The following is a 16,994-nucleotide window of genomic DNA, read 5'->3' on the forward strand; positions in this document are numbered from 1 at the left end:
AATACCTTTAATACAGACCTTGAGACAAGAAACCATATGCCTTCAATCCTGATGTTGATGAAGAAACACACACCTTTCATGAAGACATGCCTTTAGTCTTGGCCATACTTTCTTTGCTCTTTGCCTGCTTGTCCTTGCCTCTCTAGCACTCTCATTCCTGCACGGCATTAGGGTCTACTTCTTAGAGAGTCCAGTATATAGTGAAGACAATTTGAGACATCTAGTCTTGTGGACTTAACAACTACTGGTTTCTTGGGTTTTCCACTCACAGCCAACTATTGTTGGAATAGCTGGACTGCAGCCTGTAATTCCAATAAATCTCTTTTATATGTATATAGAGAGCTCGTTTTATAAGTCTGTTACTCTAGAGAACCCTGACTAATACAGAACAGAAAGAAAAGAAAACATGCTTTGGGTTTTACCAGTATCCCAAGCTATAATATATGGAGTGTTATTAAAACAGCTCTCTCTCTCTCTCTCTCTCTCTCTCTCTCTCTCTCTCTCTCTCTCTCTCCCTCCCCCCTCTCGTGTGTATTTGTGTGTATGTGTGTGTACTCACTTGCACATCCTGTGTTGGTATCATCCAAAGGCTGAGGTTATGAAAGCCTCATAACTGGCTATATATTATAAGAATAATCTGACTTCTTGGAACTACTAGAGGTGATTTTTGGGACAGGCATATTGCCAAAGCTATAGTCCCTAGAACGCAATGGGAATTTTGTCATTAAGTAGCTGATGTAGAATTTAATTCGAATAACAGTGGCAAAAAGTGGTATAATTGTGAAGGTAATTTACATCCTAATCTATACTTTGGTCAATTATAATGAATGGAAACAAGCATATTCACTCATTTTGTATTGCATTTGCCTGCATGGCCTTAATCTTGAAGGACACAGCCTTTTCTCCTTTAGCCACACTGAGTTGCAGCTGCAAGCTGCAGCTCTCCAATCTGCTTTGTTCCCCTTGCACAGCAGCCTAGCAGCCTTCTGATTAAGAGGACCAGGAGTCCTGCACATTGCCAGTAGATGCAGATGGAAGAAAAAAAAAAACAGTGCTTTCTTTCTTTTATCCCAGGTATTATGTAAGGCACATCAGGGAAGTTGTTCATAATTGGCATTCAAGTGGTAGGGGGAAAGAAGGAACACAGAGAATGTGCCAGGCTCAGCTGCACTGATTGCACTGTCTAGAGAGAGCTCCTGCTCCAGCTGATCCCTCAATGTGAGGGAGAATCACTGCAGGGGTGGGTGAGGCTCACAGGGCAATAAAAGCATACATTTCAAAGGGAAGGATTAGAAAATCCAGCTATATCTCTTAGCCAACTTGGAATATAAGAGGTATAGGTTATTTTTCCTTATTTTATATGAGCAGACAATAACATTTCAAGAAATAGAGAGTGATGCTCTATATCGTTTTTCTACCTGGTTTTCTCTTTCTCCATTGCTGACATGTATAAAATCCTACAATAATCTGGTAAACTAGGGTTTAATTGTTGCAGTCCTAAAGTTGGTACTGTAGAGCACGGCTCAATCTTACTTGCTCAGTTGCCTGCTGGTAACTCTTTAACTATATGATATCATATCCTTACCTGCGTTTACATAAATGCAGTCCTTCTAGTCTATCACCTCTGTAGTTTTTCTTTCCTTAGCAGTCATTTACTTGAGACAAATAACTTTGGTGAAAGTCTATACATTTTATGTATTTAAAATTTTTTGACAAGTTGTAATATAAAACATATGCAAATATAGTTTAGCACTGTGATAAAACAATATATAATTAAGTTCTTATTTTAGTGCTTATGCTGAAATTCTAAACTGATTGCTTACTTTAAAAAAAAAAAAGAAATGGACTCTTTCCAGGAGCTTGTAACACTATCATAATGTAAAAATATATTCAGTCCAACTTCGAAAGTACTCATAGTCTATAACAATCCCAACAATGTTTAAAAGTCTAAAGTTCAAAGTCTCTTCTGTGATTCATAAAATCTTTCCACAATAATCCCCAATAAAATCAAAATCGAAAAGCAGATTACATACTTCTAACATGTAATGCACAGGATATATATTACTATTCCAGCACATAGGAAAGGGAATTTAGTGAGGCAATACTGGACCAAACAAGACCACAAACCAGCTAGGCAAACTCCAAATTCTGCACCTTCATGTCTGAGCTTCAAAACGCTCTCCACCTCTCAACATCCATTCGCCTTTGTTGACTGCAACATGCTTTTTTCTCTCGTGCTGGATCTACTCCCTGCAAGCAGCTCTTCTCAACAGGTATCCCGCGACTCTTGAATCTCTAACACTTTTGATTCTCTAAGGTAATACAGGCTTCAGCGTCTCAGTTTCTAGCAAAGACGTCTCTACTAGACCTCCATTCAGTGACACCCCTGACAGATCCTGGCCACAGTGACTTTCTTCCGTAACTCCTTCCCCCTATCCTAACTCTAAATCCAGAACCGCGTGGCTGAAGCTGCCATATTCTGCTGCTTGCTGGGACTGGAACATGGCTCCTTTTTCAATTCTATCTTCACTACCTTTCTATTTTTCGCTGGCTAAGCTGGAGTGTCCTGAAACTTGCTCTGTAGATCAGTCTGGCCTGAAACTTAAGAGATCTGCAGGCCTCTGGCTTCCCAGTGCTGGGGTTAAAGGTGTGCCCCACCATATCGGGCTCTAAACTATTATATTTAGTTCCTTTTCAAAAGTGAGAAACTTAGCTGGGTGAGATCTTTCCCTGAGGACAGAACTCTCTTTCTCTCCCTCTCCCTCAGATATCATAGATGGTTGTGAGTCACCATCTGGTTACTGGGAATTGAATTCAGGACCGCTGGAAGAAAAGTCAGTGTTTTTAACCACTGAGCCATCTCTCCAGCCCCTTGTTTCATTTCTTATATATGTTTATCTCTTTGAACATAGAATTTAGCTCTATGTTACTCCCTGGCATTATTTTTCTCCTCAAAATTTTTATTTTGTGGTTTACCCTGGTCAGCTTGCCCCTTTTCATTATAAATATTCCTTAAAGTGAACACTAAATACCCCATGATAGAGTCTATACTAGGCTGTTTTGAGATTTCCTCTTTCAACAGAATTAATCCAAAATTCTTCATTTTTAGCCTCAGGCAGACTCTTCAGACAAGGGCAAAAGACAATTCATAAAAATGTCTCATGAGTGGATCTACATAATGGCTAAGCTATTTGAATGGTTAAAAACACGGAATGATAGGCCTGAAAGAAGAATGGCATGCTCTAGCGGGGGGTGGGGGGGACACACATAGACTTTAGAAAAGGTGGAGGCTTATCTGCTGCTCCACAAGCCTGAGGCTGTAGGTTGTTAGAATTGTGTTCATTATTCTCCATGAAACAGCAGAGATGTATGCTCCAGATAGAGCAGATTAAAAAAATCCAACTTTGGTCTTCTTCTCCACCTTGTTTCCCGGCTCATGACAAACTACTAGGAGATGGGTAGCTCAAGTTCACCTTCTTCCCTGAACTTCCCCCTCCCCTCCCTGCCTCTCCCATGCTCTGCCAAAGCCATCAGTCTTCTGTCTTCATCTTTTACTGTATATTTTCTTTATGGTTTTCTGGGATAAAAAAATGGTTTTATTTGTCTAGTATGCAAGGTATATGGTAGAGTAACTCAGGTTTACTTGAAATATTAAGGGTAATTTTCACTTATTATTATTTTTTATTACTGCACACCCATGGCCCAGAAACTTTTCCACAACCACTTGATAAAAATTGAAATATTTGTTTTACTTTGAGGCAGAGACTCCCCCAATGCAGCACAGACTGTTGATGGGATTACAGATATGTGCTATCACAATCAGCTGAAGACATTCTGCTAATTTCTTTCTACTAAAATTGTAGACTAGAATCAAGAAAATTATAATTATTTTAGGAAGTGTTCAAAGTTTCTGTTGTATATGCTTTTATTCTCATTGTATTATGGGTGAGCTGGTAAATACAACATAAAATGTGTGTAGCTCAGAATTAGATAATGGAATTTAAGTTAGTTTTCTTTTTAAAAAAAATTTCTTCTGCTTTAGGGACTGATCACTGAGTGAGTTATAGTGGGAATTGAAACTCATGCATTTAGAGAAGGTACTGGAACTGGCCACTCATTGAAAATCTACTTCACAGAGAAACCAGAGAAAATGTAGCAAAAACACTGATTACCACCGGGGACACTTCATCTCTTAAGATCTATACATTATAGGAAAATTTCTACCCACCTAGAAAAATGAAAATGTCGGAGGCTGTGTTATAAGTTTAACTAGATAAAGCAGTCATTCAAGGAGACAGTGACCTGAAAAACCCTAGTTGCTATAGGCAGCATCTTCAGATGGGTACTCAATAGAAAGACCCCAAGCCCAAGCATAACTTCACAAAATCTTATTTCCTAAGACTGAATTTGTGTGATCCAAATGGCTTGGCTCCTGTCTCCAGTAAACTGCCAGAGAAAATAGAGTTTTCCCTGAAGTGAGATAACTTTATACTTATGCTCTGCTTCTTTTTTCTATATTGTATTTAAATATAAAATATTCATGAAGTTGAGAAGAAGAACATGTGGGGGCTGGATTCAGAAGGGGTTGGAAAGGGGCAGTTGGAATGTATATGATCAAAATCAATAATATATGTATGAAATTCTTAAAGAATGAATAAATTATTTAAAAATACAATACATATCACTCAAACAGAAATCCTCAGAAATTTGTTGGTAATATGGTAAGATTTGTGAAATATTTGTGTGTATCACAAATATGTGTGTGTCTAAATACATGTATGTATATATACTCACACTCACCAGAATTTTTAAAATAAACACAGTGTAAAAAGACTTTAAAATAATTGCATAAATATGGTAAGAGAAATAAAAGATGCTGGCAAAATTTTTGGTATATAATTTGAAGTTCTAATACAAAAATTCTAGAACTGAAAAAATAGCAATTCAAGGGGCTTAATTTTCATCACATATCATAAAAAACTTGAAAATAAACAAACAAGCAGGTTCACAGGTCAGGGAGATGATTCACCAGTTAAGAGCACTTGTTCTTTTTTTAAAATTTTTATTGAAAAATTTCACCTCCTCCTCTCCTCCACTTTCCCCCTCCTCCCCTCCCCCTCCCCTCTCCCTCCCTCTCCAGTTCAAGAAGCAGTCAGGGTTCCCTACCCTATGGAAGTCCAAGGTCCTCCCTGGTGAGGTGAGTATCCAAACAGACTAGGCTCCCACAAAGCCCATCCATGCAGTAGAATCAAAGCCCAGCACCATTGCCCTTGGCTTCTCCATCAACCTCCACCATCAGCCACATTCAGAGAGTCCAGTTTGATCGCATGCTCCATTAGTTCCAGTCCAATCTCCCATTAGATCAGTTCCACCGTCTCAGTGGGTGGACGCACCCCTCGCGGTCCTGGCTTCCTTGCTCATGTTCTCCCTCCTTCAGCTCTTCATATGGACCTTGGGAGCTCAGTCCAGTGCTCCAATATGGGTCTCTTGGCCAGATGAAGGTTCCATGGTGATATGCAAAATATTCATCAGTGTGGCTATAGGATAAGGCCAGTTCAGGCACCCTCTTCTCTGCTGCCCAAGGAACAAGCTGGGAACATCTCCTTGGACACTTGGGAACACCTCCAGAGTCACTAAGAGCTGTGGAGTATCTAGATACAGTTACAGCACCCTTGTGGTAGCTCAGAACCACAATAATTTTAGTTCCAGGAAATCTGACATTCTTTCTTGACCTCCAGACACGTACATGTTACTCATGCATACATGCAGGCAAAACACTCATGCAAACATTTTTAAAAGGTCATGGGAAAACCATGAAGAACAGCAAAAAATTTGGCATAGGTGGGATAAAGAGACTTTAATGTCAGCCAAGCATGGAAAAGGAATGGAAAGTCCACTAAGGAGAGGCTGGGAGGAGGAAGAGAAAAGACAAAGGAAAGGGCAGTGGTGGTGAGAAGGGGGTGTGATAAGATCAAGAGGAAGCAATATTTTTAAAGACAACCATTTGGGAGTTCTTTCTACAGCATGAAAGATATTTTGTTATTAATTCTTATAGATCTATGAATTTTACACTGATGTGTGTCAATAGAACTTCAGTAACTCAAGGTAAAAACTGGGACACATAACTTACCGTGTGAGTTACTTCCATTCTCTATAATTCAAGCTATGATTATTTGCATGACTCAGAAAGGCAAAGTAATAAGACTTTTGTAGAATGCTTGCTATACTATTTCCTTTGACCCCAAAATATTCAGTTACTGAATGATTATTTCTTTTAATTCACAAACAGAAAAAGGGATTGAGAGCATTTTGCTTAAGTCCATAAAGGGAGAAATAGATGTGCATGAAATGCAATGTATGCTGCTTATTATGAACCCTAAACTGTTGATCACTGAGTTCTACAGTACTTTGGTCATGTCTTTGTTGAATGAAATCTGATTGCCAAGTTTATAAACATTATTATATTTCCAAATGGACGTTGTGGTTCCTTTATCACTCATTCACTCATGTATTTATTACTTGGCAAATTCTGCAACTCTTTTATATACTCTTCACCTTAATAGATATTTTTTATTATCTTGCGATTCACGACTGTGAAGATACTGAGATTGCCATTGGTTTCCAGCTAACATGTTGGATGGTCAAATTTTCATGCTACTAATAGAGAACATAGAAGTCTGGGTCAAGGGCAAATGAAATGATCATCACCCGCTGAACACACCGTGTGATCTTTGTTCTGTTTGTCTCATTTGCCTCTTCAGTTTCACACAGAGAAAGAGTAACTGGAAAGTCTGTGACACTGTAGGTTTACATCCCTGCCAAGGCACCCCAGACTTTTGAAAGAAACCCTAACTCTCTTAGCACACTGTTACTACCTGCCCAGCTTCTCTCTGGGAGAGTAATTTATATTATACCTGGAATCCTAGAAGCCCATCATCTGCGCTGGAAAGAGTTGTTGTCTGTGGTTTATATCGAGTGTATTTGATAGACAAACATCCTTGGAAGAATACCAGAATAAAAGACTGTAGAACCACTGATGGTAAGAAGCAAAGAAAACTATCCCTTCGCCCCGTAAAAGGCCCATCATCAGGAGCCAGACAGACACAATCTCTTCCTTCTAGAGTTTACCATCCAAAGAACAGAAAATGCACAGCAATTTTAAAATAATTTCTTGTTTCAGAGCTGTAACACAGAGAAACCCTGTCTCAAAAACCCTAACAATAATAATAATGATGATGATGATACTACTAATAATAATTTGAATTTATTACTCTGTGTTAAACATTATCAGTGATGAGGAAAATATTGAATAGGCAAGGGAGTTATGATCTGGGAGTACAGTTCAAATTTAATTGATCAGGGATAGATAGAGAAGGTGAGACAACAACATGCAAGAGATTAAAGGAAAATTTCTCAAACACTGCATTTTACTTTATTTCTAATTTAGTTGCCTGGAAGAAATATAAAAGCATACTTTATATTCCCAGTGTCATTCATTTTCATAATAAGAAGCATGCAGAGAAAAAACATTTTCTAAGATTTTCTATTTGTGGATTTTACTTTCATAGGTAATATAAATCCATATATAGATCTGGAATTAGTTTAACAGCTGCATTCAATCCCTAAAATTTAGCCCTGCAAAAGAAATTCTCAGTCCCCAAAGTCCTTTTCACTAATTTATAATCTCTGTGGTACCCACTTTACTATAAATTATAATCCAATTATTCTCAAGAGAAGCAAGAAAAGACACCTGATTTTAAATCCCCTGACATTGGGGTCAAGTTTTCATGTTAGTAACTTAGAGAGGTACTTGCTCCAAATCTTTATAAAGTTGATTTTTCTGTGTATCAGAACTATTCTATTCGTTGCCTACAATTCTTTCCCACCTCACAGTATAGACAGGCTAGCAGGCTCACCTCTGGGACTCAGCTGAAAGGTTGGGTCACCTTATAAAAAAGTATCCTTCTGTGTATACTGAGAGAATAAGAAGCAATGGCTAGAGAAGAGGAAAATCCTGCAAGCTCTTGAGGACAATAGACTCCACAATGAGGTGTGATGAGAAAATATAAAAGAATATTTTACATGGATTGGACAAAGCATGCTCAGAGATATAGCCTCATTATAGAAATTTATAGTGACATGGAGTTGGATATTATATACGCAGCATTCATAAATATATGAATTAGCTTTAAAGACATAGTGAAAGTTAAGGCACTGCAAATAATTTACTAAAAGAGATTTTTTGTTGACTCAGCAACTAGATTACTTACTTGGCAGAGAGTGCAAAAATTACAGTTATGGTTGTAGAAATGTTCCTCCTATCACTTATTTTTCAAAATAGTTTTATTTATGGCCAGAAGTTTTGCGAACTCTAGAGTCTGCAAGCACTAACCTCTCAAGTGATCACTTAACAGTGTGTTATTTACAAATGTAGATTGGGACTTGAGTGCCCTGAACGGGCAGCTACATCTTCTTGTACACATGATGTGGAGGTCCCCTCTGTGTGCTGTGATTACTATTAATGAATAAAAAACTGCCTTGGCCTGCTGATAGGGCAGAACTTAAGTAGGCGGGGAGGACAGGACTTAATGCTGGGAGAAAGAAGGGCAGAGAGGGACACCGTTTATCTGATGCCAGAGATAGGTGTGTTGAAATTTTGCTGGTAGGCAACGATCTGGTGGTGATATACAGATCAATAGAAATGGGTTAAATTAGTGTAAGAGTTAGCCAATAAGAAGTGAGAGCTAATGGGCCAAGCAGTGATTTAATTAATATAGTTTCTGTGTGATTATTTCAAGACTGGGCAGCCGGGAATCAACGAGCAACCCCCTCTCCCCAACATGCACATGGACTGATATCTACTTTCAGAAAATACATGTACTACTTGTCACAAAAAAGTGTGGAAATATGGTTTCCTGTGCATTCATTAGTTAATTAATCTCTGCTTTTTTTATAGAAGGTTTTCAGGTAGAACAGGGTTGCCTCCAATTCAGTAGATATTTAAACTTGTCTTTAAACATCAGATTTTACACCTTCATTTTCCTGAGTACAGTATTTACAGATGTGCAGTAACACCTGACATAGTTTCCTTTTAAAGTCAAGAGAATAAGCACAAAATAGAGGTTTTTATTACTTGAATGATTCTATGTAAAATAAATTGCATTCATTTTTATTTTATTTAATGATATTAATTTAGCTGACATTGATTTTATATTATCTTATATCAGAATTTGGTCATGCAAGAACCACAGTTTTCAGAATTTAAGTAATGTTCTATTTTAACAACACTAATTTTTAAAACCATTTGCTTTGTGAAATATAGCATATTTCAATTAGCTCTATAACCCACTTAAACAGTTAGTGCTCATGTATGTGAGTAAACAGAAAAGACCATGATATTAGGAACAAAGTAAAATATTTTAGATGCTAAGAAACAATTATGTCTGAAAAATTACACAAGAATTTGCATGACTATGCTGAAGTGATTGTTGAAATTTTTCTGGCATAAAATATACATAAGTAAAATATGAGCAAGAGGAACACCCAGGCATTGTGTAATAGGCAGACGGGGAATGAGACCCAGGAAACCACAAATTAAATTGCTGTCATATATAGTAATTTTTCTAATTCTTGAATTTTTGACTGGTGGAGAGTTTTTAAATAGCAATCTACTTCATCCAAATTTAAATATTGGTAAAAATACAAAAGAAAATCACATAATTAATACTACAGGTTCATGCATTACTGCATAGCATAAAATAATTTGTGTTTAAAATGTTATAGATAAAATATGTATAAGATTGAATGTTTTCAATTTTGTAATGTTATGCATTAATTTGAAAAGCATATTTCAAAAACGTCTGCTCCCATGAGGTGATGACTCATGTTCATTCTCAATGCAAATCCCTATTTGTATTCAAAAAATGCTTTTTGTAGCAAGAATTTTAAATTATACCCTGGCAAACATTCTTGTTTCAGTTATAAAACAAAGTAAATCCACTGTTTATAAAATGGTAGAGCATTTCAAGGAACACAATCTATAAAATTAGATAAATTATTTAAGGTTAGGTCCTAATTAGGCTTAATAGCATCAATAATTAACAACTCCCCAAATTATAGTAGAAATGCTTTACTCTTTCCAAAGAGCTTTCATTCCATTTCCTTACTAGATATTCACATCAACTCTCTGAGGTTCTTGGAAAAGCATTCAACTCATGTACTCTGTGAGAAAACACAATCTTGAGGTTGTGTGCTCACAGGTTATTTATTATACAAGCTGTAGCAGAGGACAGGTGAGCTGAACCCTCTGGCAGCTCTGACTTCATAAGCCCATGAAGGAACTGATGTAAAAAATCCGAACAGATTGATGTATGAATCTTGCCTTTCAATTACTTCTTTATCATTTATGATAGCTTACAAGTAGCAAACTAAAAAAAAATACTATAGCTAAATATAATTAGACAGAGTGGAGAGATAAAAACAAATTATTTCAATTTGGACTACAGGTTGACTGTGTTTTTGCTATCTAGAAGAATCTGTGAATAGTTCATGGGAAAGGAAATGAGAACATTGAATTGAAATAGGAAAACCTTATTAGGGTAATGTTGAAAAGAAGGAAAGGAGGGAGAGGGAGAGAGGAAGGAAAGAAAAAAGGAAGGAAGAATGAAAGGAAAAAGGAAGGCAGGCAGACAGACAGACTCCTGCACAGAACAAGATGACAGAATTGTCTAATGAGAAAATACTCATCTTTCACTTTGAAATTATACATATATATTATACATTTCCTGATAGCTCATTTGGTCCCTAGTGCAGTAATTATTTTTCTCACCATGGGATACAATGCCTGAAATAAGCTACTTAAGAGAGGAGAGACTTATCTCCATTAACAACTGATCAAGCCCAGAGAGGCAGGCATATGGAGACTCACATTTCCATAAACTAAAGGGCAGACAGGAGACAGGCAATAAAATCTACCTGCTCCAGTGATACTCACATCGCAAAGTTTCTACAACCTCATACAACAGTGCCACCAGGTAGGAAACATTGTTTGAAATCATGAGCCTACAGAGACATTTCATGTGTTCAACTCATGTGACCTACTAATAAAGAAATGGCTGCCTCACTGCTGTTTATTTCTGAGGATTTGATAGCCATATTAAATTCAGCTGAAACTGGAAGTTAGGACTTGCTGTGGTACAGTTGTATGTACAGCACAAGGAAACAAAAGGAAAGAGCACTGGTTGACCCTGAGTGTGGAAAGAGATATACACACTCTTCTTTCTCTTGTTTGCCGACACATGATCCATTTAAAAGAATTAAAAATAACATAAGAGAGATGAGGAGGAAACCTAGCACTACCATTGCACCTAAGTACCTTATCTCAATAGAAACATGAACATGAATATTGATTCTCCATTTATAAAATTTCTAGAAATAATTGATGTGGGCTGAATAAGAAAGGAGTCTTCCTTCTGTTTCCTTCCTTTCTTCTTCCTTCTTTCCTTTTTTTGTTTTCTTCTCTCTCTCTCTCTCTCTCTCTCTCTCTCTCTCTCTCTCTCTCTCTCTCTCTTCTCCTCCCTTCCTTTCTTCCATCTCTTGGATTTGTATTTTGTCCAAGTACAACTGTTTTAGCTAAAAATAGACAGCTGACAAAGAGACTCATCTTCTAGGAATTTAGAGTCTTGCGTGATAACAGAAGGAGTCATGTTCTGTGAGTACCCAGGAGGCAGCAGCTGAAATGCTGCACAATGGCCATTATAGGCCAAGTGAACAGTGAGGGGGTTTACTCATTGTTTAGGATAAAAAGATGAAGAGATAGTAGGAGACTAAGAGAATGTAGTGGTCAATACTGATTTTATTGAAAACTTGATAGGATCTACAATCACCTAGAAGATGAGCATCTGCTATACCTAGTTGGAATTACCTAAATTAAATTAGGCCCAGGGCATACTTGTGAGCGGTTGTCTCCATTCGGTTAAATAAGGTGAGAAGAATCAATTTAACCATGAGCATCACCACCCCGTGGTCCTGGATTGGTTTAAGAGGAGAGTATAAACTGAATATGAGCATTCATTTCCCTCTGGTTCCTGAATTCAGATGTGGTGTGAGCAGCTGTTTCCTCATATTCTTACCCCCCATGACTTCCCTTCTATGACAGACTATATCTTCACATTGTAGGTCAAAGTAATCCTCCCTGTGTCAAGTTTCTTTTATTTGGTGTTTTGTGGAAGCAACAAGACAAGTAACTAGCAAAGAGATATAGATAGATTATTATTATTGACTTTCAGACCCTTACATCCCATCGCTTCCTGAGAATGATGTCATTTGATTTTAAAGGAGTTCAGCATGCAATTGGAAACCTCTATCTATGCTCCAGTTGTTACTTTAGCCAGGTAAAATTAACTCCTAAAAGTAATGATTTAATTTATGCAACAATGTATTTACCACAATACATATATTATTGATACATGATTACAATAAACTTGGAAAAATCTATAGAATCTATGCTAAATCAGTATTGTTCTTTCTTTACACAAGACTGAATTGCTGCACAGATTAATACAACAGTTTAACCACTATGAGGTACCTGGCTGCTGGTTAAAAGCCTTAACATAACTGTTTAGAATTTGGGATATCTTGGACCAAAGCCCACATCACAAAATCTCCAAGATGCCTATGGTGATAGCTGTACTTTCTTCAGATTGTACTCTTCCCATCTGTTTTGCCTATGCCTCACAAGGCTAATCAGTTTCTGTCATGTGTCCTCAAGAAGCTATTCATCAGTCTTACCCAGTTGTGAACCCTGTGAATTTCAATAAGGACTGGCGTGGCAAGATATGCACAAGTGTACCACAGTGGCATGAATATAGTTGGGGTAACCACTCACTTTATGACTGGATGAAAAGCTGGCTTCATAGAAGGAAACATTGCCAACAACTTATGGGTGAGGAACTTACAGGCCCCAGGAGTAATTATAATTAGTTTGATAAACAACCAATATAACACACCACTCCCCTTATTCATATTCTTTAAGTTAATGAGGCTTTTACACCTCATCAAAGAAGTTTCTTTATGCAGGTATGGACTTTAGTGAAAAACCTCACAACCAGTTATAGTGCAGAGAATAAGTGATTAGGAATACTCAGCTACTATAGGGCTCTGTATTATACCCCTACTCAAGGATCAAAGACCACCACAGAAGAAGGAGAGTAAAGATTGTACAAGTCAGAGGTCAGAAAGGACTAAATCAAAATGTTGTCTTCTGGACATAGCAGAAAACCAGTGCACTCAGGAAGTTATAGACTGGTTGCCTGCACTAAGACCAGTATACTACAAAGATAGTACACACTTTAACACAGAGTATGAAGCTTTCATGAGCTCTCACTCGGAAGTGAAGAGCTATGGACAATGGGCTGGTGTAGGAGGTCCTTCTGTATTTGTGTTGTTTTCATTGGTTAATAAAGAAACAACTTTGGGCCTTTTGATAGGGCAGAACTTAGGTAGGTGGAGAAGACAGAACTGAATTCTGGGAGGAAAAAGCAGACAGGGAGAGCTACCATGGAGCTACAAGGTCAGACATGCTAAATCTTTCCTGGTAAGCCATGACCTCATGGTGAGCTCAGATTATTAGACATGGGTTAAATCAAGATGTGAGAGTTAGCCAATAAGAGGCTAGAAATAATGGGCCAGGCAGTGTTTAAATGAATACAGTTTCTGTGTGATTATTTTGGCTAGCTGGGTGGCTGGGACAAAAAACAGGCCCTCTCTCCCTCAACAGTGGGTGGATTCATAGTGAGGGACAGTCAGTTTTTTTTAAGAGTGTGGCTACTGGGAGGTCAGCACACACCATTGGATGGCCTTGTAGTATACAAACATCAAAACGACATTAAGTGGGAAAGAAGAGAGAGGTGAGGTGGATCTGGAAGGAGTTAAGTAGAGGAGTTGGGAATGATATGATCGAACTATTATTGTATAAAATTCTTGAGCAATTAATAAAAGTATTTCAAATGTCCATTTGCTAACATGCTCATTCACATCATTAGGAAACTAGTCAAACACAGAGATGCCACAAGTGATCAATTTCATGGTGTTTGAAATCACAGGGAAAGATAACACAGATGTAGGCATTGAGGAGAGAGAACTGGAGCCATTTCACACTGCTCGGAAAATATAAAATGGTGTTTCTACTTCAAAAAAAGTAATTTGGCTATTTTAAAGAAATATGAACATAACAGCACTTAATAATCTTTCTGCTTCAATGTAAAAAAGAGATGGAGAAATAAAACAATAATTCTTATGAAATAGTCTACATAAATGCTTATAGAAGTTTTGTTTGTAATATATAAAAATGGAAAACAGCTTAAATGTCCATTAGTGGAGAAGACTAAATCTGTGGTTTATTACCATGAGCTCCTACTCACTATAGAGAGTATGTGTTACAATGAAGTGTTGGGTAATCTTTTACAGATGCAGCTAGTGGGTAAAAACAGCCTTGAAGGACCTTAGCTTGTGATGACAAGTGAACGAAGCCAGATGAAACATGAGTGCATCTGTGTATGTCTATTTCTATAAAATCGTGGGGAGTAGAATAACCTACTGATCACAGAAGTAGAACAATGCTACATGATCTGAGAGGAAACATGGGAGAAGACAGGAATGGGCACCAAAGAACACAGAGAAATGATTGAAATGGTTAGCAGTTTCTTGGCTGGAATCATCGACATTTGATTATTTTATAATTTATAATTTAGATTACTACCTTACCCAGAACACTAGAAATAGTCTCTCCAATTTTATCCTATTATTTTAATTTAGTTCTATAGTCCATTTCTAGTTAAGAATGTTAAGGCAAAATTCATGATTTATTTTTAGCATAAAGATGCCCAATTGTTCATGCACATTTTTTTTTGTTGAAAATACCACTACTTTGTGTCATTGAAATGCTTTGATTTCTTCTAGCCATACTCACATTTGTATGAGGTCAAAATTCTCATAGTAATAGGAAAATGAAATAGCACAGATTCCCATTCCAGGTTTAAAAGGTCTGCACTGAAAGAAAAAAAGAAAAAGCAGTATCATTGTCTAATTTCCTTTATCAAATTGTCAGTAGCATGAACAGTTCCCAATTTGGAAGCCCAAGGAGCAATATGGCCCATAGCAGACACAAGTGTCTTATCACTCATGTAGGATATTAATGCAATGCCAAGACTCACAGACCCACAGACCTCAGGATAGTCGACAATGACTGATGAACATTGATCTTAGTTGTTGGAACAGAGCCCCATTAAACTGTTGGACAACTTTTAAAAAATGTTCTTAAATTTCTTCTAGACTCTATTATTAAAATGCAGTGTTTGGTCAACACAGTTTTAATGGAGAACAAGCAAGTTTTATTTAATTTTGTTTGTTTAAAAGATAGTTTATTTCAATAAGTACAGTTTCTTGTACAAAAAACAAGTTTCAAAGGTTTATAAAAGCTTCCACAGAAAGCTTTTTTTGTGGTATAGTTTGGTTTTTGTTTTGTTTTATTTTAGGAAGCTTCATAATGTATAGTAATCTTCATGGCTGGGAAATTTACAATTCTCTTTTGCAGACATCTCCATGCTCAACACTTTTGGACTGAACTTGCCTGACCTTTCAGAAAATAGAATGCATCTTCTTATTGAGTTCTCTGTAATGACCTCTGATATTCTGAAAGAGAAATTATGTTAAGACTGTTTCCCGTTTTCTCCTAACACATTTTTTCATTTTGCTTTCTGTACCATGAGAGGAAAAACCTTCGGTTCACTGAAAGCAGACACAGGCAGAAGGGAGTGTCCATTGCAGCAGCATCTGTGGCCCTTTGTTACAGCATCTTTATCATTCTTTTTTTACAGCAGGGTCTTCTTACCAGGGCAAGCTGCTTTAATCCTCCTGACAACAATCACCACTGAGCTGAGTCTATCACTCAGTGGTTCGGCAGGCTCCATCCAACTCCACATTTAAAGAGAGGAGCTCTTGGGGTAATGCTGTGTGTGAAAGAAAGCAGTGTGTCCTATTAGACATGTCGTGAGCCAAGGGCACCATCTCTTTAAGACTCACACAGATGTCTGTAAGCATGCCCTCTGTTTATTCTTTCTACTGATTTGTACCTCAGACTTTCCGTTTATACCCAGATATAGTCCATTCTTACACTTAAAATAACACATTCATTTTTATCAAGGTTATCTTTTACAAAAGACAGGGCTTTTTAAATTATTTTCCATAGAGAAATTTCCCAGACATTTTAACCCTGTGTGAACATTTAATAAATCAAGAATATTTCAAAGTTTGTGGAGGAGTCAAAACCCTCAACCTGGTTTATTTATTTTCTTTCAATAGCCAGTTCTTGAACAAAGGCAGATAGTGCCCTGCTGCAGTTCATTTTGCTCTTGAAGTCTATCTTTGTGTGTTTATCAGATGTCACAGTTTGACTTCCACCTTCCACTGGCTGAACACTGCATTTTCCATCCATGAAGAATCTACTGCTCCATCCCCATAACTCCCCAGTATGGAACATTGTTTTGGTGCAATCCCTTAACTTTAAAAAGCTTAATTCTTCCCAAAATAGAACCTCTCCTTCTGCTCACATTGCCTTTCTCATATATAGCACACACACACTTGGTCACAGAAAAGCCATGGGCTGACTTAGAAGTTACATACTTTTCAGAAACTGTATGTATATTACAATTGGTGTTTCTCACACCATCTTATTAATTATTCTTTCTTTTTTTTTTACCTGCTTTCTGTCGGTTTTGAAACACGAAATGCTCCCCCAAGGCTCATGCATGTGAACACTTGGTTCTCTGCTAATAACTGGTTTGGAAGGTTGTAGAACTCAGCAGATGTAGCTTTCCTGGATGAAGTGGTTTCCCTGTGATAGATTTTATGCCCTATTCACTGTTTCCTCATCGTAAACAACCAGGTTCCAGTTTGCAAAGCTGTGCCTTCTCCGCTGTCTGTCATGTCTTTCCAAC

This window comes from Microtus pennsylvanicus, chromosome 3, assembly GCF_037038515.1.
Source record: "Microtus pennsylvanicus isolate mMicPen1 chromosome 3, mMicPen1.hap1, whole genome shotgun sequence".
Taxonomy (NCBI): Eukaryota; Metazoa; Chordata; class Mammalia; order Rodentia; family Cricetidae; genus Microtus; species Microtus pennsylvanicus.